This window comes from Giraffa tippelskirchi, chromosome 6, assembly GCF_054371585.1.
Source record: "Giraffa tippelskirchi isolate mGirTip1 chromosome 6, T2T-mGirTip1v1.2.pri, whole genome shotgun sequence".
Classification (NCBI taxonomy): Eukaryota; Metazoa; Chordata; class Mammalia; order Artiodactyla; family Giraffidae; genus Giraffa; species Giraffa tippelskirchi.
Window position 1 is genome coordinate 127,471,557 of NC_137280.1, and position 27,645 is coordinate 127,499,201.

Here is a 27,645-nt window from a genome sequence, read left to right on the forward strand (position 1 = left end):
TGTCAAAAATTGCACCACAAAACTACTACGGTTAGGGAGGGTCTTTTTCTAAAAGGGGTTACTTCAAACCTTCAGGCGCGAAGTGATGCCAAGCGCTAAAGAACAAACCCGGGGCCGAGGGAGGGGAGAGGAAAAAAAGTGCGAGGTTAAGAGAGAAATGTGTCCAGACCTGTTGAGTTCTTTCTCCGACACGCCCACTTCCACCAGATAACGCCAGCCCTGGCCGAAGTCTCCAAGTCACAGACTGTCAGCCCCCTGCGTGTATACACGCGCACGCGCGCGCGCGCACACACACACACACACACACACACGCACACACACAGACAGACACACACGCTGCGCGCCCGCCAGAAAGGAGACGCACTGGAGCCTCGACACAAATCCTGCTCGCGCTCCGGCGCACTAGGGTGGAGTGGAAAGATTCAGGCAAGGAGAAGTCAGACGCCGCTCAACGTTCACCAGAAAAATGGGTGTCAGGGAGGCCCCCCTGGAAAGGAAAAGAAAAGAGACTACGGAAGAAAAGGAAAAAAAGAAAAGACAGGATTCCTTGCCAGGGAAGGAGAGCGAGAGCCTGGAAACCTGGGGCGGCTCGACGAGGCTCCACTCGCAGAGAGCTCGGGTTCCTCCCCCTCGGCCCGGCCGGGGCACGGCGGCCCAGGGAGAGGAAGAGGCCAGCGCTGTCACCCGCGCGCTGCCCTTTCGTCACCGCCACCCGGCCCTCGCCAGCCCCCACCCCCACTCCCCGAGGCTAATAAAAGTTTGCGAGCTACCGCGGCGCCCCCGAGCCAGCCTCTAGGCCCCGGCCCGCACCTCGGGGAGCAAGCGCCCGCGCGGGCCCCAGCCCCCGGCCCTCCCCTTACCTCTGCCGGCTGCGCCGCTCACCCGCCGCCGTCCGCGGCTCCCACCGCAGCCGAGATAAACAACTTAGCGTGTGAAAGCAGGAGGAGCAGGAGGGAGAGATTTTTTTCTCTAAAAAAAGGGAAGTAAACAGCCGCCCCCTTCTCCATGAGGGGGAGGGGAGAGCCCCTATTTGAGAAAGTCTCCCATTTCCCGGCTGACAAGCCAGACCCCCGCCCCGCGCACGTCTTCGCGGGCCGAGGCTCTCGGGCGCGCGTCCTCCGTGCCGGCGCTCCGCCGCTGCGGCTGCGGCGTCTCTTTCCACCCACTAGAATCCGTCCCCGACGGGCGGGCGGTGACTCGGGCTCCCGTCACAGACTCGAGCTCGCAAAATGGAGGAGGAGGAGGAGGGGAGGCAGCGCGGACACGCGAAAGGGCCGCCCGGCCGCGGCGAGCGAGCGGGACCGAGAGGGGGGCGGGCGGAGGCGGCGCCACGGCGCGCACATACACACACGCGCGCGCGCGCGCGCGCGCCCACTCCACCCCCGGCCGCTCCCCGCCCGAGGGGCCGCGCGGCGGCGCGGGGAACGGTGCAACCTGTTGGCGACGCTCAGCAACTGCAGGAGCGGCCGCGGCCCCCGCCCCCACGCCCTCCGCGTGGGCCCCGCCACCCCGGCCGCGACGGCGCCTGCCCGCCCGCGGCCCCCCGGCGCGGCTCCCGCCTAGGCCGCCTCCTCGCCCCCCACCTCTCCACCCCCAGGCAAAAGGAGAGGAGGCGCCGGCGGGGCCGACCTGGCCTTTCGGGGGCGGGCTTCGGAGGGCAGCCGAGTTTTCTCTACAGTTTCTCTTCTTGCCGCTCCTTCCCGCCCCCGCCCAACTCCGCGACTCCGGATCCACTCCGGAGCTCTCCCGGTCCCTCGGCGGTAAACGCCGTCAGCGCCCCTGCGGATGACAGCGGGCTGGCTGGGGGAGCCGGGGCGCGGCCGCAGCAGAGCCGCGGGGCCGGTCCGCGCCTCCGCCCCCGGGCTGAGTTGAGCGAAGTGTGTCACTTCGAACGGGGCTACGAGGTTGCACGGAAACGGTGCCGCAGCGTCTCGGCCGCTCGCGGGACCGGACAGCCAGACACGCCCTCTGGGGAGGCTTCAGAGAGGGGCGGGCAGGGAAGGGGGTCGGCTCATACGTACTCTTGGCCCACGGGGAGTCGCGTGCCGGCCGTTCCCCCACCCCCGCATCGTCTGGGCGGCCCAGTCTGCACCCGCCGAGCGCGCTCGCACCCAGAGTGAAGTTGCAAAGCAGAACCCACCCTCCCCCGCCCCGCCGCGACCGTCCCCCACCCTCTTCTCCGAGTCTGCGAGGCGGCGGCGGCGGCGGCAGAAGGAGGTGCCGCCTGCCAAGTTCAACCCCCATCCTTCCCTCCGTCCTAGCGCGCTCACACTTGAAGGAAGTTGCACGCCAAATGCAAAACCTCCGGCGAACTAGATTTCTTTGCACTTCTTATTATTTTTAAAGAAAGCAGGAGGTGGCAGGCCTAAAAGCAAGTTGCAAGCGAAATAGTAAGTTGCTTGCAAAGTACGCCCTCCTCCCCCGCCACCCCCAACTCCTGACCTCTCCTTCCACCCCCCTCGGGGGCCCACGTCCAAGTTTCCCGCGAAGCCCTTCCCCAGAATCTTGACATTTGCTGCAGTCGTCTCAATGCGTTGCTCACCATTTCGTGTTCATGGGACCCCAGTTCCTCCAAATAAAATTGAACACACGCAGCTTTAAAATATCAGCATGAAACTCTTTCCAGCTGTTCCCGTTACGCACCTCCCCCTCCATCCGAGGGAAACACGTGGCTTGTCCCCAAAGAGAGGGGCGTGGGGCGAGGGGAGTCGGCGCGGGAGGCTCCCGCCCCCTCCCCAAGCTCGCCGCCTCCGGAGGGCTAGGGCGACGCCGGGACCGAGCGTCCTACCTTGGGCGGCACATACTACCATTTGTGTGACTCGGGGAAAGATTTTGTTTGTGTTGCTTTAGGGTTTGGGGAGGTAACTTTTGCGCCCCTACAGGTGACATCGCTTGCCTGCTGCTGCCGGGGGCGGAGGCTGCGGCAGCTCCACCTAGCCCTGCCCGCGCGCTCTGCTACAGCTTCTCTTTCCCCAGGCTGCACCCAGACTGGCAGCGGCTGCTCTGCCCTGACATTTGCAGAGGATTGGGTAAGCGCGTGCCGGAAACCGCCCGCCGCCATCTTGGTAAAGGCGGCTAACGCCGCCTGGCCGCGCGTCCACCATCTTGGCCAAGGTTCTCGTTAGCCAGCAACCGAAGTCAGTCGTCCTTGGTTCTGAGATAGTGGACGCTGCCCCGTGTGTTGTCTGAGGATGACAGGGTAGAACTAGGCTATTAGCAAGCCACCTGTCCGGAGGCGATCTGCACTGGCCGCCTCCAGATGATGCCAGGGCCACCATCTTGGCAAAGGAAAAGACGCTCACCGCCAGAGGAAAGAAGGGAACCAAGACCTTTGCCAGCGTAGAACCCTCAGCCAGGGGAATTTTTATGAAGGGCACTGAGCAACCCAGTTGCTAACAAAACCCCTTCTGTTAGCAACATCTCTTCTGATCCAGAAGAAATGACTTTTTTCTTTTCCTTGGCAGTAGTCAACTGGAGGGAAGCCCTTGTTTTGGGTGCTCACGGTGGCCTCTAAATGAGAACTGACTCCGAGAATGCTACTTTGCCTAGTTCCCAGGTTTCTTACCTTCCAAGTCTCAAATACTAGAATCACATGTCTTTACCCGATGGGTCCCTAAACAACCAACAGCTTCATGGAAAGAAAGTCAAGATCCAAACCTACAATGTTACCTTACTATGTTTCAAAAGTGAATTAAATAACTTGCACTGAAATGAATATCCTTGTACATCTGCTTAGAAGTCATATTAGGAATTATTTAAGTATTTAAACATATACATATACAAAGGGGGGGAGGGCAGACTTCCCTGGTGGCTCAGTGGTAGAGTCTGCCTGCCAATGTGGGAGATGCAGGTTCACTTCCTGGGTGGGGAAGACCCCCTGGAGAAGGGAATGGCTACCCACTCCAGTATTCTTGCCTCGGAAACCCCACGGACAGGTGAGCCTGGTGGGCTACAGTCCACGGGGTTGCAAAAGAGTCCCAAGCGACTTAGCAACTAAACAACAAAACATATGTAAAGGGACCCTAACATATCTAATCAAGTGTCTCTTCCCATACCACAATCCTGTTTCATAGTTGAATCTCTGCTTTTAAAAAACAAAACAAACAAACCTCATCTCTCTTACCTGTTCATATTGCAGGTGGTTGGCACCCTGCATTTATATAACATCTGCTTTTACAAGAGTTCCCATTTAACTCTCCCCTCTCATTTTATTCTTGCAGGTCCAGTGGATCACTTTAAAATGGAAGAGGACTCATTGTTTCAAATTAACAATCGCCATTGAAAACACTTTCAGTGGAGCAAAAGTGTTAAATTTTCCTGATTTGTTTCTTTTCAGTAGTCTAAGTATGCCTGACAATTTTTTAATTTGATAGGAAACCTCTCATTCTTTAGTCTTTCATGTTTATCTGAAAGCATGCATAAACTTTAGATTAGCCCAGTGTCTGCTTTTCAGAGTATTAGAATTGTTATGCTTTGTGGCTAACATTTATTGATTCCCCCAGTACACACACACACCCCACACACACAGTCTGCTGCCCACTTCTGCCGACAACAGCTGAATAGATAGGTATATACGGTTTTAACATGAGGAACCCGAGGCTTACAGAGCTTGAGGTTTATCCAAGATCACATAGCTAAGCATGGAGGGTAGAAATAGACAATATTAAAGAGATTTTTCTTCACTGATCTTTCAATTTCCAGGAAAGAGTTTGCAAATCCTGTGATACGCCTGCAATAAATGTGTATGGAATTTAATTCAAGAAATGAAATCCTGTATACCAGAAAGGACATGAGATTAAGCATTGTAATAATAACAGCAATTCTAACAGTCACTAACATTTACTGAACTTCTATCTACCAGGCACCACTGAAAGTGTTTTTTATATATGATCTTATCTTTAAATATGAAAAATTACTAATAAAAAATTATTAATCTGTAACCCTGGGGAGTTATAATTACCAAAAAAGAAGAAATAGGATGAATCCCTATCTGAGGGGCAATATATTTGATTGTTTCAGAAGTAAAGGTGGGAATGAAGTGATATATCCAAACTGCAACAAGGCAAGGACCTTTTCTGTCTTGTTCATCGCTATATGGTCCACTCCTAGAATGGCATCCAGTACATAGTTATAATAAAACACTGGGTTAGCTAGACATAATATCACTTTTACTGCATTGTTGCATTGTTGTGGAGACCAAATGAGTTAATGAAATGTGTCCAAATACTACTCAAGATCTTCATTTTAATTGACTTATGTTTAAACACCTGACCTTCCTAAAAAAAATTTAAAAAACAACAAAGACCCCTTACTGTTTGTTCCTATAGTGTCCTGTACTTTACCTTGGTAGCACATTACAGTGATAGTTTGCTACTTCTGGATTCGTTTGTTAAATTTCTGTCTCCCCCTCTAGAATATAAACCACTCTGAGACTTCCCTGGTAGTCCAGTGGCTAGGAATCAAGGCTCCCAGTGCAAAGGGTCATGGGTTCGATCCCTGGTCAAGAAACCAGATCCCACATGCTGCAACTAAGACCCAGCACAGCCAAATAAATAAATATTAATTTTTTTTTAAAAAGCTCTGTGATGGCAGAGCCTGTGTCTGTCTTTTTCATCATTGTATCACTGCTGCTGCTGCTGCTAAGTTGCTTCAGTCATGTCTGACTCTGTGCGACCCCATAGACGGCAGCCAACCAGGCTCCTCTGTCCCTGGGATTCTCCAGGCAAGAATACTGGAGTGGGTTGCCATTTCCTCCTCCAGTGCATGAAAGTGAAACAGAAGTCGCTCAGTCATGTCCATCTCTTCGAGACCCCATGGACTGTAGCCTACCAGGCTCCTCCGTCCATGGGATTTTCCAAGCAAGAGTACTGGAGTGGGTTGCCATTTCCTTCTCCAACTGTATCACTAGTACATAGTAGGTACCCAGTGGCTGTCTGTTAAATGACTAAGTAAATGAAGGAAGGAAGGAAGAAATGGAATGGATCTGAGACTATATCCTAAGGTCCATAAAACCTTAAACCTGAACAGTAACTAAACCACTTTTTTACATTTATAGAGCAATTGATATATTATCAGAGTGAATTCTCCAATTCTGTTCATCTGTTGTATCATTTTAGCTAGCTTGTTGGAACCTGCTATATATAAAGCACAGGAAGCTCAGCTTGGTGCTCTGTGATGACCTGGATGCACAGTGGGATGGGGAATGGAGGTGGGAAGGAGATCTAAGAGGGAGGGGATATATGTACACATTTAGCCTATTCACTTCATTGTATAGCAGAAATTAACAACATTGTAAAGCAATTATATACCAATTAAAAAAAAAAAGAAAAAATCCAGGCCTCACTGCCAGAATGCTCCTCCAAATCATCAGTTAAATCCTGTCACACTCCTGCTTAAGTATCTACAATAAATCCCTATTCCAGTGTATACAGACCTCAACTCTCATTCTGGTTAGTATTTAAGACTATGACTTTCACCTTTGTAGAAGGCAAAACTTTGTCACCAATGTGATTGGACTGGTATTAAAATAAAGTCAGTTAAAGCAAGGGAATCATAAAAAATTATAGTTGTAAATTTGAAGCTTTAAAACCTAGAATTTATGACTGAATATTTAGTTGTTAATCCTTTGATGAGGATCTAAAGCTTTTGAGAGCCCAGTGACTGGCATTTTGTGTTTTCATTCATGTATAAACTACACCTGCTTTGCATCAGCATAGCTGTTAAAAGCCAGACTGGCTGGCTGGCTGGCCTCCACCTCTATAAAGAATGTAACCTTGGGCAACCTAACTCTCTGTGCCTCAGTTTCTGTTATCTGTAAAATGGGGATGATATTGGGTTGGCCAAAAAATTCACTTGGGTTTTTCCACAAGATATCACGATAATAGTACTAACTCAAATTATTATAAAGGTTAAACAAATGTGGTATATATGAAGTGCTTCAACTAATTCTTGGGGTATATTAAGTGTTCAGTCATCATTAGCAGTTATTATTAATATTCAGTATTACTATTTTTCCAGTTTTCTTTAAAGTAGAGCAAAAAATTAAAAATACTTAAAAATAATATGAGTATAGATTTCTAAATTTTTATGATTCATCCTCTCTGTCCTCACCCTGATCTTTTGAAGTAGTCTTATATTCACCTAGTCTGACAGCAATTATTTATAGGGTGTTTTTCCATTTGGATTTTATAAACCAAAAAGTTTCATTATTCATGTTTCATCATTTTACTTAATATTTAATTGAATCAAGTAATTACTAGAACAATGCAAATGGAATAAACATAATTTTGGGGGAAAAACTGCCAGGAACTGTTGGAGAGTATAACTGGTGGAAACAGCAATGTGTGAAGCATAGGAAGTAACCGTGGCCCCAGTATTCAGACTGTCCTGCATTAATCAGTATGTTTCCAGGGAGAACGGAGAACCTGGATTAGCTGAGATGAATGCCTTTAGTAGTTTTAGTTAAGAGAGAGCCTGATGAAGAAAGAGCACAGTGTACATACCACATTCATTTCTACCTTTACCATTGTTTACCACATGTATTTCCTTTTACATAAAGAGACCTCCTAGTAACTTATTTTCCTACAGCCCATGATTCCTTGTCATGGCTGTATTTCTGGTTATTCTATCCTTTTATCCCCTCACCTCACTTTAAACCTATGACATTAAATGTAAATTAGAATCAATAAATTTTTATCATTTTCATATGTATTAATTTGGAGTATGGCAGTTCATTGAATATGTTAACTTTACATTAAGCCAGCAAAAGCAGATATCGTGGGTTGTTGGAACTTACTTTAAAAGATTACTTCTACAGCTACCATAGCTATTAGATGCCTCTTTAAAACAGTATCCTGTCTTTAGGAAACACTTTTGTTCTTGTTTAACTTTGTAAGGTCAGAATTTCAACAGAACCCAGCTGAGCTCCAAAAGACCTGTCTTTCTTTGCTTCGATATTTGCATTTTACACCAGACATGCTTTTTATAAACAATTCACATTTAGAACAGCAAGTTCTTAATCATAATGAATTCCACTTTGGTACTGCTTTTTGTAATTGGAATTAACATTCCCACAATAACTGGGAAATGCTAAATTGTTACGGACATCCCTGGTGTTTTGCTGATTCTCATGATGCTTTCAATGGCTTCATCATAAGCTACCTAAAATATCATAGTTTATACTCATATGCATGATATGCTTATGTGTGTCCTATTAAGTCCATATTCTTTGTGCTGTAGAACTTAGTTTAAGCAATACCTGATTCAAAGAGGAGGTAAATATCAGCAGATAAATGAAATAAATGTTGCAGTGAGCAGGAACCTAATGTTTTTTAGTGTTTGCAGACATTAGAGCAAGCACACTGAATAATTGTAACAAGTATTACGTACTTTGTTTTTCATTTGTGGCATTTGTGGCTGGCCATTATGTCATTAGCTTTCTTCCTCTTTCTGATTTAATCTCCTTTTCTATTCCATGTTCCTTTAGTAGAGATTGTTTCAATTGGTTCCATTTCTAGGTGGAACCTTTCAGCTCATTTTCAAAAACTTACATTTCCATTTTGGTGCTTACACCTTATTTATTTGTTACGTCACACGGGGCTTTATTAGAAATAGTGGAGTTGAAAGATCAAAACATCCTTGGTATAGGGGTCCCTTAACAAGACATGAATGTACTTTATAACAGACTCTGAAGTGTTAAAAAGGACATTTGTTACAACTTTTAAATCTGATGTCAGTATTAGTCAATTAATTTTCTCTAGCCTCTTGTTTGTCAATATGAGACCTGACTTTGAAATCCTGTTCTGTCCTTTACTTAACTGAATCACCTGCAGCCAGTCATTCACTTCTACTCAGCCTTGTTTTTCTGTTCATAAAAGAAGGGTTATATCTACCCCATACCTCACAGGAATCTGTAAGTCAGACAGGATGGTGCGTACAAAAGGAGTTTTTAAACACTAAGCTTGGGAAAACAAGGAGGGGTGTGTATAATTTTTCATTGTCAGTTCACTACAACAAAAGTAATTATTAATTTTATTGACAATCATCATTGCCTCTCATCACACCTTCCCCAGATAGTGCAATGGGTGGCCTGACAATTCCAGCAGAGGAGTGGCAATTCATGAGTGCTGGAGCCAGTTGCACCTGCTTGGGGAGCTGATTGCTAAGTTTTCAGGAATTCTATAAGTCAGTTGTTCATCATTACCAAGATTCAAAACTAAACCATTTAGAAACTTACAGTTGAACAAGATACTTAAAAAACCAAGGTAATAAATGCTCAAAACTTCACTTCTTAATTGATTTACCATTATCTATGCTTTAAAGTTGTTTCAGTCCATCCTTTATAATGCATATCCCATATAATGGTGTGATACAACATCTCTTCCCAACTCTGCATTCAGAAATGTTATTTCAGTAGTTTGAAATCAATTGTGATGGAATATGTACACTATAGAAACTGGAAAACACTGCAAATCAGAGCTTGATTTATTGTGTTGATTGTCTAAACCTAAGAAAGTGATAGGAGAAAATTTAGCAATAAAGATTGAACTTCAATGTGTGTTCATGAATAACACAAAAAATTGATGAAATATTTTTCCAGTATTTGAAAACTACTATCTGATCAACAGAGAAGCACTCACATCATTGCCAAAGTGTAGTCCAAACATACATCTTTGTTGTTTCACTTTCATCTTGCTCATTAATGTAAAAAAAAAAAAGTCATCAACATTCACTTTTGAACTTCAGTGGCATGAGTGACTTCTTTGCTGAACTGAATATTAACCAAATATGATCTGCTTTTGCCAAACATAATTGAATTGCAGCTATAGGCTGACTATGGGTACAAGAGTTTGGCAAAAATCATTGAAACCAATCTGAAAATCACTGGGCTATATAGAATTTACTGTAAAAAGTGTGTAGTTTATTATTTTTTGCTAAACTGTATGCTATGCATTCTTTGTATCAGTAAAACTGTATAACAGATACAAAGATACTCCCTCCCAGCAGCTGTTAGACATGTATCAGCACACTGATTATGGATGTAATCTAATTTACTATTTGAAAGCTCATTCCACCTGTCATGTGTAGCCTGGGTTGTAGGAGCTAAGGCAGGAAGCAGGGGGAACAGTGAGGAGGCGGGCACACAGGATTCAAGGAAACACACAGATTTGCAAAGGAAGGCAAACCAGTCATTTGGCAGCTCCATGGAAGAGACAGACTTGCAGGAACTACCCGTGCTAAAGGAAGACTGTCTGGCAAAGACTGAGAAGGCTCAGTGGTTGGAGGAAGTGAGTGGTTCTATGAGTTGCACCTGAGAGCAGCATGGAGGAAGCAGCATGTGGAAGGAGAGAAGTAAATGGTCAGCTCAAATTCACATCTTTGAAGCACATGCCGAAAGTTAGGCTTGACTGCCTTGCAGTGGGAGAAAGGAGGGAAAACCCTAAATACCAGTAACATGTCCTAACTGAAACTCAAATACTTGGAAGTTTTTTTACTCATCTAGAAATTTTATTAAGATTTTTGCCCATATATCTGGAGGAAACCTTAACTGGAAATATGCATGCACCCCATTGTTCACTGCAGCACTATTTACAATGGTCAAGACATGGAAGCAACCTAGAAGTCTGCTGATTTAAGAATGAATAAGAAAATGCGGTATGTATATACAATAGAATATTGCGTATGTTCAGTCACTAAGCCGTGTCTGACTCGTTGTGACCCCATGGTCTGTAGCCCACCAGGCTCCTCTGTTCATGGGATTTTCCAGGCAAGAATACTGGAGTGGGTTGCTATTTCCTCCTCCAGGGGATCTTCCCAACCCAGGGATCTAAATTGCATCTCCTGCATTGACAGGCAGATTCTTTACCATTGAGCCACCCAGGGAAGCCCACAATGAAGTATTACTCAGCCATAAAAAAGAATGAACTAATGTCACTTGCAGCAACATGGATGGACCTAAAGATTATCATACTGTGTAAGTCAGACAAATATCATATGATATCACTCATATTTGGAATCTAAAAAAGGGCTACAAATGAACTAATCTGCAAAAAAGAAACAGAGTTACAGATGTAGAAACAAATTTATGGTTACCAAGGGGGAAAGGGTGGGGGGAGGAATATTGGAAGATTGGGATTTATAGAAACACATTAATATATATAAAATAGATAACTAATAAGGACGTACTGTATATCACAGGGACCTCTACTCCGTACTCTGTAATGACCTATATGGAAATAGGATCTGAAAAAAAAAGTGGATATGTGTATATATTTTCACTTTGCTGTACAGCAGAAACTAACACAACATCGTAAATCAACTATACTCCAAAAAAAATTAATTAAAAAAAGATTTTTGCTCACATAAAGGGATTGTTATTCCAATGCCTTGATCCTATCCCAATGTATAGTTGATTTTTCTCCCCATCATTTGCCCATATTAACTGTAAAACTCACTCAACCACCCTGTGCTACAGAGATGGTGCTGCCTCTTTTTATTCTCCTCAGGACCTTGTGATTCTTTGCTTTGTCACAGAAGACCCCTACCATAAGCCACCTACTGTACTGCCTACTAGTTAGCAGCAAGATTTTGGTCACCATTGCTCTTCATGCTTCCTCCCTTACAGCATAAAACATATACTTCACATTGCAGGTTGTACGTTTCTGTTTTAAAACATATTGCAAGAGGTTATTAAATTTTATGGAACTTTAAACAGTCAATGTTTTGCAGAAAAAATAAAAGGACCATCTCCTCCACATTCACCCAGCTTCTGAATCCTAATGATCAGAGAAAGGACAATTTCTCAACTAGACACCCACTAATGACTGACAGTTTGAGGATTCAGTTTGGATATATTAATTTGGTTTACTCTGGCTTTCTGATACTAGTTATTTTATTGACAATTTCAATCAATCATGGAATCTTCATTAATAGAAGGGATTTTCCCAACTATTTTCCTCTCCCATTCATTCATTTCTTCAGGAAAATACAATTTCTTCAACAAAATAGCAACTATTACATGTTAGGTCCCAGTGTAAGGTTGCAAGGACATAAAAATGATTAAGATACAGCCTGGGCTCTGGAAGAAATGGAGAGAGAGTAACAAATCATTATCAAACAAGGAAGATGTGTAGAAATGTGGTGACAGCTGCATGGAGCACTACATACCCATTAAGTCACCTGGATGTTTAAGAACAGAGAGGTAGTTGTGGGTCTGGAGGTGGTGATCAGGGAGAACGTCCAGGAGGTGAACAGGTCTTGTTTAAATTATGAAAGTTCTCCTCTAGGTTATTTCTCATGGAAATAACACAAAGAAAACTTGCCATTAGTATTTTATCAAGACATTTTTTTTTTATGGATTTAAAAGAAACCCAACTGTTAAAGCAAAAAGAAAGTTTACTGATTTGCTTAAAAGTCAAGAGGAAATTTAGTTTTAGGCATGGTTAGATTCAAGGGCTTAAATGATATCAAAATCACTTGAGGACTTCCCTGTTGGCCCAGTGATTAAGAATCTGCCTCTCAGTGCAGGGGACATGGGTTCCAACCCTGGTCTAGGAAGATCCCATATGCCACAGGGCAACTTAGCCCAAGCACCACTATTACTGAAGCCTGTGCGCTTAGAGCCCATCCACAGCAGAGAGCAGCCCCTGTTCACTGCGACTATAGAAAGCCCACTTGCAGCAACGAAGACCCAGCAAAACCGTAAATAAATAAAATTTTAAGACTTATTTAAAATAAAGACTTGACCCCTATCTCTTAGCTTACTTTCCTCTGTTTTGGCTTTATTCCTGGGAAGGTTACCCCCACCTGGTGGCCCATAGCACTTGGATTTAAAACTCTACCAGCTTAGTAACTTCGTGGAAAGAAAGTTCTTCTTTTCCAAAAATTTTAGTGGATGCCCCTGGGAGTAGCTCCATGGATCTCACTGGGTCTAGCTGGGATTATACTCTGACTGGCAAAGCCTAAGTGAAATGCCCACCACTGATACTTAATAGTGGGGTACAAATGAGAGAGAAAGAGAGAGAAGGAAAAAAAGAGAGAAGAGAGATGCTCTTTCCAATAATTAGGGTTTTAAATTAAAGTAGGAGAAAAAGGCCACACAAAAAACAACAGATGTCTACTGGGACAGCTATTTATCAAAATATTAACAGTGACACAAGTATCATATTTTACATTTTAGGGGAATTAATCATGACCTAAAATTTTTGCAATCATGACCTAAAATTTTTGCCAGCAATGAATGCTGAAAATTAAGTATAGTTGTTATAAGTCCTACTAATTCCCCTTCTCAACTTTAATAGGGAAAGCATAAGGATTTTTGTTTTAAACATTTCAAATAGTGCACAAATGAATTAACTATTACTTTGAAGAAATAGTACCTCTACTAACTGGCCTTTTTCAGTTGATGTAGTGATATTCACAATTTGTAAGCTAGGTTTGTAGTCTTTCACAGAAGGACTTTATCTTGCTTGCCTGTGATTCCAGTGAACGTTACAGGGTGTAGAAGGCTGCTGTGAGCCTCTGCCTGCTGATTTTGCTCCTTCTGTCCTGACAAGCTGACTGTCAGGCAATTGTTTCCAGCCTGGGCGGTAGGCAGGCAGGAAGCCAGAACCAGTAAAAGAAGCAGGAGGCACTCCATGAATACTTGCTGATTAATTTTAGCTCCATAGGCCTGATGGGTTTTCCATCCCTATAATTACCATCAGCAAATAGTTATTGAATGATGTCCAGCATATTTTTATTCCCCTTTCCTTGGTCCTGATTTTCATTTCCTATTTTACCTCCCTGTGATTTTACCAACAGAGTCTCCGTGATCTGTTTCAACTTGCTCAATTTTATCCCACATGAAATACCTATGTATTCATCCATCTATCCATCCCTCCATTTATCTGCCCATCCATCTATCTAAATTTAGTTTTATTATAAAGAGTTTAAGTACTCTTTGGATTAGTGAGGGGATAAAATGTGAGGGAGGAAAGAAAGGAAATGTTACTCACATGAAATACCTATGTATTCATCCATCTATCCATCCCTCCATTTATCTGCCCATCCATCTATCTAAATTTAGTTTTATTATAAAGAGTTTAAGTACTCTTTGGATTAGTGAGGGGATAAAATGTGAGGGAGGAAAGAAAGGAAATGTTACTGAATGGCTACTCTGTTAGTACATTCCACATACACCTTACAAGTCAATCTTTTTTTGTTAGAAATAATGTCTAATAAGCCTGTAAGTCCTGACTGGGTCTTTCAATAGAGCAGCAGTCCCCAGCTCGTCAGCTCTTTTGGCATCAGGGACTGGTTTCGTGGAAGACATTTTTTCCATGGACTGGGAATGATTTCAGGATGATTCAAGTGCATTACATTTACTGTGCACTTTATTTCTATTCTTATTATTATATCAGATCCACCTCAGATCACGAAGCATTAGATCCCAGATGTTGGGGATCCCTCTATAGACCAAATGGAGAGCAGTGAAGAGTGACAGTATGAGTTATGAAAATGAAAAGTGGAGAAAGATTTTACAGAAAGAAGATTGGGGGCTCTCAAGAAAAACAACCGTCTGTGTGTGCATGGCATTAGAAGAATGACACAATTTTAGATATTACTTCCATCTTTTAAAAAACTTTAAAATATACAGGCTAAAATACAAACTTGTTTTTAAAAATTCAAACATATAGAAGAGAGAAACGCATAAATGAAAAAGTAAAAACTCTCCTCTATATGATCCCATTTTGAAGATGTAACAATTTTAACAAGTTGGTGTACATTCTTCCAGATCCTTCTTGTCTATGCATACACACACATATAGTTTTCTAAGAAAACAAAGCTAGGGTTTTACTATACATTTTTTTCAACTTTATTCATCAAATAAGATGTTTGGGGACATCGCTCCACGTCAACATTTTCAGGTAATACCAGCAGAGCTTTCTATTGTTTGGCTATAATTTATTTAACCTTTACCTTATTGATAAATATTTAAACCATTCCCAATTTTTCACAATTGTCAGCTATGCTGTAATGAATATCTTTGTATATCTTTATACACCATTGTGAAATTATTTCTGTAGTATATAATTGAAATTACTCAGACAAATGTGATTCATAACAATTATTAAGCACCCAAATGTGGCACACTAGTGGGCTTATTAGAAAACTGCTTGTCCATTACCAGCTCATTTTCTACTTTCATTTTCCTTGAGATATTACAGTAAGATTCAATTAGAGCAGGAGTCATGGATGGCTATTCAGAATAGGCTACTACCTAAAGATTCCTTGTGTATTGCTATGGATCCAGTTTTGCTGGATTCAACCTTAGGTTAACTGTATTATAAATTCAAGAGGATTGGTTTACATATGAACTGAAGAGTGTCCTGCGTGTGGTCATTTGGGGATACTGCCATGCTTTTGATGATCAGTCTCCATCCTATGAGGGTACCTGTTATGTTCTCTGTGATAACCAGACGGGTGTAGACATTGTGACTGCCACACACTCATTCTCCACATATGGTACTAGGACCTCAACTTTCCTTTGGAAGACTATCGTCTTCCCAATTTAAGTCTGTGTATTTGTGATGGGATTAACTCCATCCCAAACTCTATAGATAGGACAGGCCTGGCCTTAGGTCAGAGATGGGCACATGACAGGCACAAATGAGCCTGTCTAGGCCTGCAGGGACTATTCAGAAACTCGCCCTTTTTTAACAGGAGTAGCTAAGCTGGTAAGATGCCTATGTGGAGCAGCTGTATTCTACCATTTAGAACCTCCATCAAAAAGAGGTTAAAAAAAAGAAAGAAAAAGGAAAGGGATCTGGAGATAGACAGCTTCTCAGTTATCTAATTTGAATATCTAGGTCCTCAGGCTAGGGCTACCCCTAGACTTGACAATTACACACTCTGATAAATTATTTTTCCTCTCTTCAGCCAGTTGGTGTTAGCTCTGTAACACTGTCATCTGAAAGGATCCTGACAGAAGAAGTAAAGGTCTAAAACATAGGGCACTGCTTCTTCTGGAAGACAGAAGCAGGCTAAGGTTACTAGGCATCTAGGGTGACCCCAAAAGAGAAGCCAGAGAGAGAAGCCAGCTGAATGTCTAAAAATAAACTTTACCTGCTTCATGAGTTTGGCTTGCATTTCCCTGTTAATAATTAACTACGTGAGATGGCCAAACTTCTTTACTTATATATCCATAAATAAGAACATCAACCTTCAGTTAATTTACTCATTTTGGCTATATCTGCCTTAGATTTCCATTGTTTAAAATTAATAGAGAAATTACTTCTCTACTTTAGGTTGTGCTTTAACAGAAAAAATAAAGGCTGGTAATATTCCCAAAGAAATGTTTTATCTAGTTTGTCTTTTGTTGTTGTTGTTTACTTACTAAGTCGTGTCTGACTCTTCGTGACCTCATGGACTGTATGTAGCCCACCAGGCTCTTCGGTCCATGAAATTTCCTAGGCAAGAATACTACAGTGGGTTGTCATTTCCTTCTCCAGGGAATCTTCCCAACCCAGGGACTGAACCCACATCTCCTGCATTGGCAGGTGGATGCTTTACTGCTGAAGCACCAGGGATGCCCCAGTTTCTCTTTAGGTAAGCCTAAACTACTACTCTCCTTTATTGATCCAGCCTTATATTTTACTGCTTTGTTTATAGTAGACTTGACAATATATTAACTTAAATACAGCATTTGTAAATATGGCCTAGTGAAGTATATATGAAAATATTTTATATATTTTTATATCTTTTATATATTTTATATCTTTAAATATATATAAAATATGTATTTTTATATATTTTCTAACTTGTGTTTTTGAAACTCAAACTTGATAGCTGAAGGAAAACCTCCAATAATATGAAAAACCAATCCCTCAGCTGAATTAAACCCACAATATTTATACAAATATTGCTACTGTTTGGTGTATGTAAGCTTTATACTCTTCTCTCATCTGTAGCAGGAAAATAAGGCATGGTGGTAGATGGGGATTTCATTAGTTAGACTCAGTAAATATTTATTTAGTTATTAATAACTCCAGCTCTGTCGGAAATAAACTTGAGACTCTAGCTCTTAGTAGACATGTGTCTTTAGGCAAGTTAGTTAACCTCTCTGAATCTTAATTTCCTTTTTGGAAAAATAAAGGTAATAGTAGTATTTGTTTCATAAGGTTCTTATACAGACTAAATAAGCTATTCTATGTCAAACATTTAGCACAGTCTCTGACATACGTGCTTGTTATGTTACATGATGATTGTTGTCACTAAGCCCTGTGCTAAAGATTAGTAATGTAAAGAAACCAACAAATCATAACCCCTGCAGAAAGTGAGATGGACATGTAGGCATACACCAATCAGAAAGACACACACACACACACTACCCTAGCTTCCTTCAGTCTAAATCACTTTCCTCCTCACATCACAGATTGTGAGGTGAGACTCGCTAAGCACCTGCTGGGGATTCTGCAAAAGAAATTCATCCACTAGCTGGAAATTTTCACGTATGACTTATCAGGCTCCTCAAAGCTTTGGGGTTCAATAATTCTGTAAACCACACAAGTTACAGATCATGGTGGGATTTTATCCTTATGAAGCCCACAGATTTCCACTTCCAGCTGAGCATGCTCAAATAGAGAAAGACATTTAAAAGCATAGAAATGGATCGTATGTTTTTTAATCAGCAAAATCCTACAGCCAAAAGAAATAAAAGCACAAAGAACTGGAATAATTTGACTGGAATCTCACTAATTTGCCAAGGAACCAAAATGAACACACAAGCTAGCCTAACTCCTGGTTGACGTCTCTACAAAGTAAATACAGTGATATATAATCTTCATATGTCAATATTTACCTTTTATGAATTTATTGCTGGCCATGTGTCAACCCACAAATTCATTTGTTTACTTATATCAGTGCCATGAAAACTCCTTTCAGTTCACCATCAGTGTTTGTATAACAAGTGGACAAGGCCCTGAGCGGTGGGGAGGGGACTGGGTTTTGGTTTGGGGGACCCCTTCTTGCCTCACCCCACCCCCAACTACATGATCTTGGGTAGGTTTCTTTTCATCTTTTCAACTGTCTTTCTTTGCTTAGGTCCCTGGACTTTTATTCCTATGTCCTTCAACCCAAACAGAAGTAATCCTGTTCCGACTGTGAAGTTTTTACTAGACAGCCCATATTTATTTGGCTCCTTTTGTTGTTCAGTCGCTAAGTCGTATCTGACAGTTTGCAGCCCCATGGACTGCAGAACACCAACCTTCCCTATGTTTCACTATTTCCCAGAGTTTGCTCAAACTCACATTCACTGAGTCAGTGATGTTATCTAATCATCTCATCCTCTGCCGCCCTCTTCTCCTTTTGCCTTCAACCTTTCCCAGCCTCAAGATCTTTTCCAATGAATCGGCTCTTCTAATCAGGTTGGCACTGTATTGGAGCTTCAGCTTCAGCGTCAGTCCTTCTAATGAATATTCAGGACTGATTTCCTTTAGGATTGACTGGTTTGATCTCCTTGCAGTTCAGGGGACTCTCAAGAGTCTTCTTAAGAAATTTGAAAGAATCAGTTCTTCGGTGCTCAGCCTTCTTTATGGTCCAACTCTCACACCCATACATGACTACTGGAAAAACCATAGCTTTGACTATTCAGACCTTTGTTGATAAAGTGCTATCTCTGCTTTTTAATATGCTATCTAGGTTGGTCATAGCTTTTCTTCAAAGGAGCAAGTGTCTTTTAATTTCAGGGCTACAGTTAGCCTTCAGTGATTTTAGAACCCAAGAAAATAAAATCTGTCACTGCTTCCAACTTCCCCTTTTTTATTTGCCATAAAGTGATGGAACTAGATGCCATGATCTTAGTTTCTCGAATGTTGAGTTTTAAGCCGGCTTTTTCACTCTTTCTTTTCACCTTCATCAACAGGCTGTTTAGTTTCCTCTTCACTTTCTGCCATTTGGCTCCTAATGTACGCCTGTATGTAAAGCACTGGAGATAGAGATAAATAAGGGAAGCTTCTGACCCTCAAAGCTCTCCCAGTGAAGAGGGGTCAGAAACACAAAGAGATGACATAATACAGTAAATGCAATAATAAAGATGTGTACAGGGTAAGACAGGAGCGTAGGAAGTCAGAGGGTAAAGTCAGGGAACAGGGAAGGTCCTGGAGGAAAAAGGTTGAGATTTAAAGGATAAGCAAGAGTTGGTGTCGGGTAGAGCAGATAGAGATAGTCTGAGCTTCCTGTGAGATGATGAAGATCATGCTAAGAGAAAGAAACTGGCTTGGATTAGGGCAGAACTACAAAGAACACAGGCTCTGATGCTTCTAGCTGGGTGATCTTGACCCAGTTACCCAGTTTCAGTCTATTAAATAGGCATAATGACTAGATTCCTTCTTAGGGCTGTTGTGAGGATTCAGTGTGATTATTTATGCTAATTTTAGCACAGTACTTGACACTAATTACAGTTAGTAATAGCTAATAATAATAATAGTGGTAGTATTACCAATTTACTATCACCAAGAACATATTGCCTCCCCTCCAAGGACACAAACATATTCATATCCCACTACTAAATATATTTTGTTTATAAATACTTTTTAGGGATAACACCCAAGTATTTGAAGCACTGTGATTAAAAAGTGAACATTTCATGTAAAGCTTGAAGAGATCATGCAGGAGTGCTTAATTATAATGGTTTCTCCTAGATCAGTAGTTTTCATCTGTGGGTAACTTTTACCCAGTTGGCAATGACTGGTTATCATAGCTGGAAGGGGAAATCTCAATGGTATCTGTTGGCTAGATACCAGGGATGATGCCAAATATCCCACAATGCACAAGATAGTCTCCACAACAAAGAATTATCCAGCCTAAAATGTCTATAGTGCAGAGCTCAACAACCCCTGCCCTTGATGTAACCCACCTGCAGCTGGCTCTCAGTCACCATCAGGAAACACAGCAAAGCAGTGTTTCTAAAGATCCAAATTTCAGATGTGAAAGTTTATCCTCCAGACATCATACATGTTTCAACATCTGCAGAAATAAAAGTCCTTCAGAGCCCCTGATAGCATCATTCAGACTTTTCTTGCTATCAAAGTAATGATAATTTTAAAAAGTCATTTTCCCTTACCAAGATAATTCAGGACAAATACCCCTTTATTTGATAGCTGTTTTTTTAATGAAATTTACCAAAAAGAGACTCAGTTAGCCCTTATTTGGGAGTCTTAGAAACTTGGCACGGTCTTGGCTTGTCTCCATTGCCATGGAGGTCCAAATGACTAGCCACCTGTGTGGCTCCCATAGTCTCTCAGGGGAGGGGGCTAAGTGCCCTCTGGGCTCCCATGGTCTTCCGAACATTCCTGCCAGAGTGGGGCCAGCATCAGTGGGCCTCAGAGGGCTTGTGTTCATGTCTCCTGAACATTTGACCCCATTCACGGTCTCATCTTTCATTCCTTCTTTTTCTCTTTCTTCTAGAAGCAGTCTAAGAGTGTGAGCTCTGGTGCAAAACTGCCTAGGTTTGAATCTGGCTCTGCCATTTCTTATGTGACTTTTACAGGCTTCTTAACCTCTGTGTAACTCAGGTTCCTCACCCCTAAAATGAGGGAAGACAATAGGACCTGCCTCCTAGGATTGTAATGCAAATTGAGTTCTTGTACATAAAGCATCTGGAACACAGCCTGGCACATAATAAGCAGTAAATAAATGTTAATTCTTTCTCTTACTATTTGTTCCTATTTGCCCTTACGGTTTATTCATTTGCTCATAGGACACTCTGAAATCCTATGATTTTAGGTATGATAAGGACTTGGTAGAAGGTACATGTCATTGTAGGATATGCCATACGGTCATAGTCAAGGGCCATTTGGGGGCCAAGGGAGGGGTGGTTGATGCTTGGTTAGTTCTACTTCTTGGTTAGACTACCAGTACCCTGTGTTTTTCTTCCTCCCGCATCTTTACTCATACCCAATTTTCTCTTAGTTTTCCTAGTGTTTCCTCCCAAGTGTGACATCTCAACAGAATCCTCCTTGCCTTGGCCTTCCACAGTGTTTTATTTAGCCATTCCTTAAAGCATTGGTTTCCAACTGAGCTCTCCACCAAATTATTTGAGAATCTGTTTAAAAGTACAGATATCTGGGTACCACCTCAAACCTACTAAACCAAAATCTAAAGGCAGAGTTCAAGGATCTCTGTTTTATTAGTCTTTATTTGAGAGGCAGCCTGGCACACTATTTTAGAACATGGCCAAGGAGCTAGACTACCCTAGGCTACCTGATAGCTGTGTGACTTTGGGCAAATTGTTGAACTCTGTGACTCATGTTTTCATCTGTGAAATGGGGAATATAAGAGTAACTTATTTCCTAGGGTTGCTGTGTGAATAAATACATGAGACAATGCCTCTTAAAACAATGCCTGGAACATTATAAACATTTTGTAAGTGTTAACTATTTCTTTGAGCTTTCCTGTTAGCTCGGTGGTAAAGAATTTGCCTGCAAGGCAGGAGCAGCAGGAGCTGCAGGAGACGCGGGTTCGATCCCTGGGTCAGGAAGACCCCCTGGAGGAGGGCATGGCAACCCACTCTAGTATTCTTGCCTTGAAGATCCATAAGGACAGAGGAGCCTGGCAGGCTACAGTCCAAAGGGTCACAAAGAGTCGGACATGAGTGAAATGACTTAGCACCTATTTCTTTTCTCTTTCTCGTCCACTCTTGCTTCCCTTTTACCTTCTTAAGTATCCATCTTTCTGTCATTATTGTCTTCTCTCTTTCCAACAAATACATACTGGCCATCAACTTAGGACATGACTTTGGGGATCCAGAGACAAATTAGACAAATGTGATTTTAGTCTTCCGTGGGACTATAGTCTAATGGGGGGGTGGACAGACATATATACAAATATAGTGTTCCAGTTCCAGGTGCTGGTAGATATATGTACAGTGTGTGAATGAAGAAGTTACTGGTTTTCTTAGAAAAGAAAAAGAGTTTGAGGAAAGGCTCCAAAGAAGAAGTGACTTTCACATTAAATCAATCCAACATGTGGAATAAACATTTCTGAAAGTTGTACATACCAACCAAGCACAGGTCAAAGTGCCTGCTTGACATTTTCTTTAGTGAGTTGCAGCTTCATTTTTAATGTTTTAAAAAGTTATTAACCAGGAGTAGCAAAATAATCTTAAAAGGAGAGTGAAGTTAGAGGAATCATAATTCCTGAACTCAGAACTTCCTACAAGGTCACAGTAATCAAGATAGTGTGGACTGGCATAAGGAGAGAGAGTTGGATCAATAGAAGAGAACTGAGGATCTAGGAAGCTATATGTCCGTGAACAACTGATTTTTTCCAAGAATGTCAAGACTGTTCAATAAAGAAAGAATAATCTTTCAACAAATGGGACAACTGGTTAGCCATATATAGTATAGAACAATAAAGTTAGATCCTTACTTCATATTACATACAAAAATTAACCCAAAATGGAACAAAAAATTAGTTGCATGAGCTAAAACTATAAAACACTTAGAAGAAAACACAAGTGTAAACCTCCATAACCTTGGATGAGGCAATGGTTTCTTGGATATGACACCAAAAGCGTAAACAAATGGGAAAAAAATTGATAACCTGGACCCCATCAAAATAAAAAAAATTTTTTTTTCTACTTTGAAGAACATAATGAGGAAAATGAGAGAACAACTCACAAAAATGGAAGAAATATTTGAAAATCATGTGTTTTCAATTCAGTAGTAAAGGTGGTAAAGAATACACCTGCCAATGTAGGAGATGCAGGCTTAATCCTTGGGTTGGGAAGATCTCTCGGAGTAGGAAATGGCAACCCACTACAGTATTCTTGCCTGAAAAATTCCATGGACAGAGGAGACTGGCAGGCTACAGTCCATGGGGTCACAAAGAGTCAGACACAACAGCACAGCACAGCACAATAAAAAGACAAATTTATGTTAAAAATAGCCAAATGAATTGAATAGACAGTTCTCTAAAGAAGAAAGACAAATGGCCAATAAACACATAAAAAGATGCTCAGTATCATTAGTCACTAGGGAAATGCAAATAAAAAACACAAGACGTATCACTTCAAACCCACTAGGATAGCTAAGAAGAAATAAAGGAAAATAATAAGTGCTGGTAAGGATGTGGAGAAATTGGAACTCTCAAACTTTGTGATGGGATTATAAAATGGTTCACCCACTGTGTCAGTTCCTTAAAAAGTTAAACATAGAGCTGCCATATAACCCAGCAATTCTAATTCTAGGTAGAAATAAAGAAATATGTTCACACAAAAACTTACACATGGCTGTTCAGAACAGAATTATTCATAATAGCCAAAAAGTGGAAATAACCTAAATGTCCATCAACTGATGTAGTGTATCCATTCAACAGAAGTTTATTCAGTGATAAAAGGGAATATACTACTGCTTGATAAATAGTATAAGATGAATGAATCTTTCATACACTATGTTAATTGAAAGCAGACATAAAAGGCCATGTATTATATGATTCCACTTATATTAAATGTCCAGAATAGGCAGGTCCATTGAGAAAGAAGGTTGGTTAGTGGTTGCCAGGGGGGTTAGAAGAAGGGAACTGTGAGTGACTGTTAATAGGTACAGGTTTTATTGTTGGGCTGATGGAAATGCTCTGGCAATAGATAGTGGGGCTGGTTGTACAAAACTATGAATATACTGGAACTCATTGACCTGTACTTTAAAAAGTGGTGACGTTTACATTATGTGAATTATGTCAACAGTAATAATAAAAAAGAAAAAAATTATTAGAAACCAACAACATATGCTTTCTATTTTCTTTGGAATGTTGATACATTGATACAAATCAGCTAAAATAATAAAGCTGAAGAGTTATTCCATTAATATTTGTTTTGTAAGAATACATGTGTTTCATACTAGGTGAGAAGTTCATTTAGATTGTTACCAAGAGTAGTCAAGTGAGCAAGTGAGGGAGGAGTTTAAAGGACTTGACTGTTTAGACTCTTCTGACTAATTTTTAAACTCCTATATGATGATTCAACTTCATTAAAACAGCACTTTGAAAAAACAAATTTTATTAGAACTTTATGGTACACTAATTTGTGGGTCAAATACTGTCTTAAAGGGACAAGTAAGTTATTCTTAGAGATGTACAAGCTCTTGGAGGGTACTGAATGGCTATATATCTGGGGCTAACCTGTGGGGTTCCTGTGATTACTGCCTCCCTTCAGCTTGGTTCACTGTGAAGACTCCACCGATAGTACCTTGCTTGATCTTTGGATGGAGAAGCATGTATGTTAGTGGATGTAGGATCTGACTTGTTCTTGGGGATGTAATTCATAAATCATAAGGACCCAGTCTTATTTACCAAAGCAGATGTATTCCTTCATTTCTGCTTTCTTTGAAGGAGTTCAAAAGTTGAGACACTCTCCCCAGTGAACATGCGTAACCCTTGAGGAAGAGCCCTAGTCTACACTGAGTTAAGGAGTTAAGGATTTTCATTATTTAATGGGACAAACTGTGTTCTTATTGACCATTCCACTCCAGATATGGCTTATTTCTTTTCTTTCCTTTAAAAAAATTTTTTTTAAGTGAGGATACAAATAGATATTCTGAAACACTTTGCATCTTACTAGATAGGGATGATTAATTGTATTTGGGGACTGCCCTGATGGTGGGGTGGGGTGGAAGGAATTACCCCTCATAGTTTGACTATGAAATTTACATGAAATAGATGCAGTCTAAAGGGGAAGAATGGCAGATAAGACCAGATGCAGAGGGAAAAGTGTTGGTAAAACAAAACTCAGCAGTGCTTTCTCGGGACCCATCTAGGAGATAACAGGATTTGGGAATTCCCATTTGAGTGGCAAGGCCACAGCCAGTGTGGAGTTGGATGGAGGGTTGTAACCAAAGGACTTTGTGAGCTGAGGACCTGCTGGTGATATCACTCTTCTGTGAAATGGATGCACCTGAAAACTGGATTCCCTGCTTCCCTTTCTCTATGGATTTAACATCTACTAGCAGCCTTCTGAGGATGTTTGCCTTCTATGGGACACCATGATGTAGCAGTTAGGAGCCCCAACTCTGGTTTATACCACGTGGTTCAGTTCCTGGCTCTACCGCCCACTAGATTTGTCATATTACAAGTTACATAACCTCTGACTTTCTCTGTAAAAGGGGCTTAACCACAGTTCCACCTGATAGGCTTGTGGTGAGGACTAAACAAGGTTATCACGCTGAGTGCTTCATGCTATGCTCAGCACATTGTGAGTAAATGACAACCATCATAATTATTGTCATGTTATTCCAATGTAAGTATATCAGTGGAGACAGCTCACATGTGGCAATTGTGTTTTTCATTGACAGTTACTATGATGAGCTTCTGACTTCATATGTCAATCACTTGAACTCAGTGTAAGTCTGACAGGGAGAAAGAGATGTGGGCTGACAGATTCAAGGTTATGTTCCTGGCTTGGATTAGCACTAAAAGCCACAGCCAATTCACTAAGGTTATCGGTGCTGCCTCATGAGGTGCCTTGGGGATAGCTGCTGGTCATACCCTGAAGATACCATCTCAATCAGGAGTGAGTTTCCACAGGAGCAGACTCTACAGAGAAACTAACCAGGTGGGACCAGTGATTCACACGGTAATCGAAAGCTGAAATACTGATCAGCTGAGGGCAGGGCTTATATATACCAGGTCATATTATTTCCAAAACTCCATGAAGGCTTCCCTTCTACTCTTTGGGTAAAAAGCAAACCTAATGCTAGGGTACACAAGATCCTTCCTGTTGGCAATTTCTGCCTTTCCCACCCGGTGGTACAACTCTTCCTCGCTTGTTGTGCTCCAGTCCAGGGGCTGACAAGCTACAGCAAAGTTCTGGAAGGTTGTATGGGGACACAACCACTCACATTTGTTTCTGGAAGGCTGTAGGGGACACAACCATACACATTTGTTTGCGTCCTGCTGAGGGCTGCTCTCATGCGGCAGGGGCAGAGGTGGGTGCTTGAGACAGAGACTACAATGCCTACAAGGTCACATGGTAACACCTAACTGCATGGACCTGGGAATAAGGTCCACTTTTGGGTCCATGGAGAAATGATTTTGCTCATCAGCTAACAATTTTTTAACTGATGATGGCAAACAATTTTTTTGCCATGAAATCAAAGCTATGTTCTTGGCTGGGGGTGGGAGGGTGGGTGGGTGGTGGTGGTGATCTTGAAATTCCCAATTGTCCTTTCCATTCTGATTACCACACTGTTTCCCATAAGGTCCCTGCAGAACTGATATCTTACAGGCACACATTTTGAAAAACACTGGCTTTACTAATTTGCTTAGGCCTTTGAATAAAGTTACCTTGGTATTCTGATAACATTTGTAATTACATGATATGGATGTACTCACACCATCAGTGCTTTAAGAACATTCAACAGAAAGCCAGTGACTTCCAAAGAGCTTCAAACATGTTGAGTCTAAATTCATTGCTTAATAATAAGAATAATGATAATAGTAACTTGCTACATACTTTAAAAGCATGATCTTACCTAATGCTCACCTATGACGTGCTTTGCATTCATCTGATAGATGAGGAAATGGAGGAAAAGAGAAGTTAAGTAACTTGCCTAAGTTACATAATAATAAGTAATGAATGATGGATCCAGAAGTCAAAACCAACTGTCTGATGCAGAGCACTGATGAATTCCCTTAGCCCTATAAGCACCTCACATAGTTAAACTAATACCTTATCCTTGTGGAATAGTTTATAGTTTACAAAACTGATGAGATTATCCTTGTTTTCTAAAAAAAGGAACCAAGGCAGGTAAGTTGTGATTTGACAAGGTTATGTACCTGATTTAAGGTAGAAGAACATTAGGAACTGGGTAATGGATTCCTCCCATCAGAAACAAAAGCTGAAGCTGAACCATGTGCAGCTGCTCATTCTCTAGGCCAGTCACCCACCTAAAACCTGGTACCACATCACAGCTGTTTGTCTGCATGGCATTATACTCCCAAATGCCTAATATCTATCCCTGGAAGTTCCATTCCTAACAATACATCCTATCTCACTAAGAATAAGAGTGTGCTAATAAAAACTAGAAAGCACCCTAATCTCAACCAATGGGAGAATGGTTAAATAAATTATGTTGCATCCATAAGATTGAATGATGCCATCAAAAATCATGACCACTATGTTGTTAAAAACACACAGGAAATTAACAAGTGGTACAAGTATTATTAACTAAAGTACAGATTTTGTTCAGATTTTACAAAATTTTATGCTAGTGTCCATTATTTTCATATCTTATTTAAGACTCCACACTCTATTCAATTGCATTGAGCAGCTTCAGCTGCATGCAACAAATCCTGGTAAATTACCTTTTCATTTTTATTCTACTACAAATATTTTCTAAATTCTTTTTTTTTTTTTGGCTGCTCTGTGCATAGGATGGAGAAGGCAATGGCACCCCACTCCAGTACTCTTGCCTGGAGAATCCCAGGGACGGGGGAGCCTGGTGGGCTGCTGTCTATGGGGTTGCACAGAGTCGGACACGACTGAAGCGACTTAGCAGCAGCAGCAGCAGTGCATAGGATCTTAGTTCCCTAACCAGGTATCAAACCCACACCCCCTGCAGTGGGAGTGCAGTCTTAACCACTGGACTGCCAGGGCCCATTCTGTTTAGGGCT

At 41.7% G+C, this 27,645-nt stretch overlaps 1 protein-coding gene across 25 annotated transcripts in view; it reads right to left on the reverse strand.

The window, feature by feature from the left end:
* The window catches only part of NR3C1 (nuclear receptor subfamily 3 group C member 1), a 320,089-nt gene that overhangs the window by 112,341 nt on the left and 180,103 nt on the right, over positions 1–27,645 (reverse strand). For 7 of the 25 annotated variants that reach the window (XM_081504710.1, XM_081504708.1, XM_081504702.1 and 4 more), the window contains exon 1: positions 861–1,280. The exons of 2 other annotated variants lie outside the window; for them this stretch is intronic. The gene's annotated coding sequence lies outside the window, so the exon portion shown is untranslated. Of the gene's footprint in view, positions 1–169; positions 488–551; positions 638–860; positions 1,281–1,629; positions 1,885–2,021; positions 2,108–2,542; positions 2,822–27,645 lie in introns of those variants that run through there. 16 more of the 25 variants (XM_081504718.1, XM_081504713.1, XM_081504706.1 and 13 more) reach the window with 6 other exon arrangements.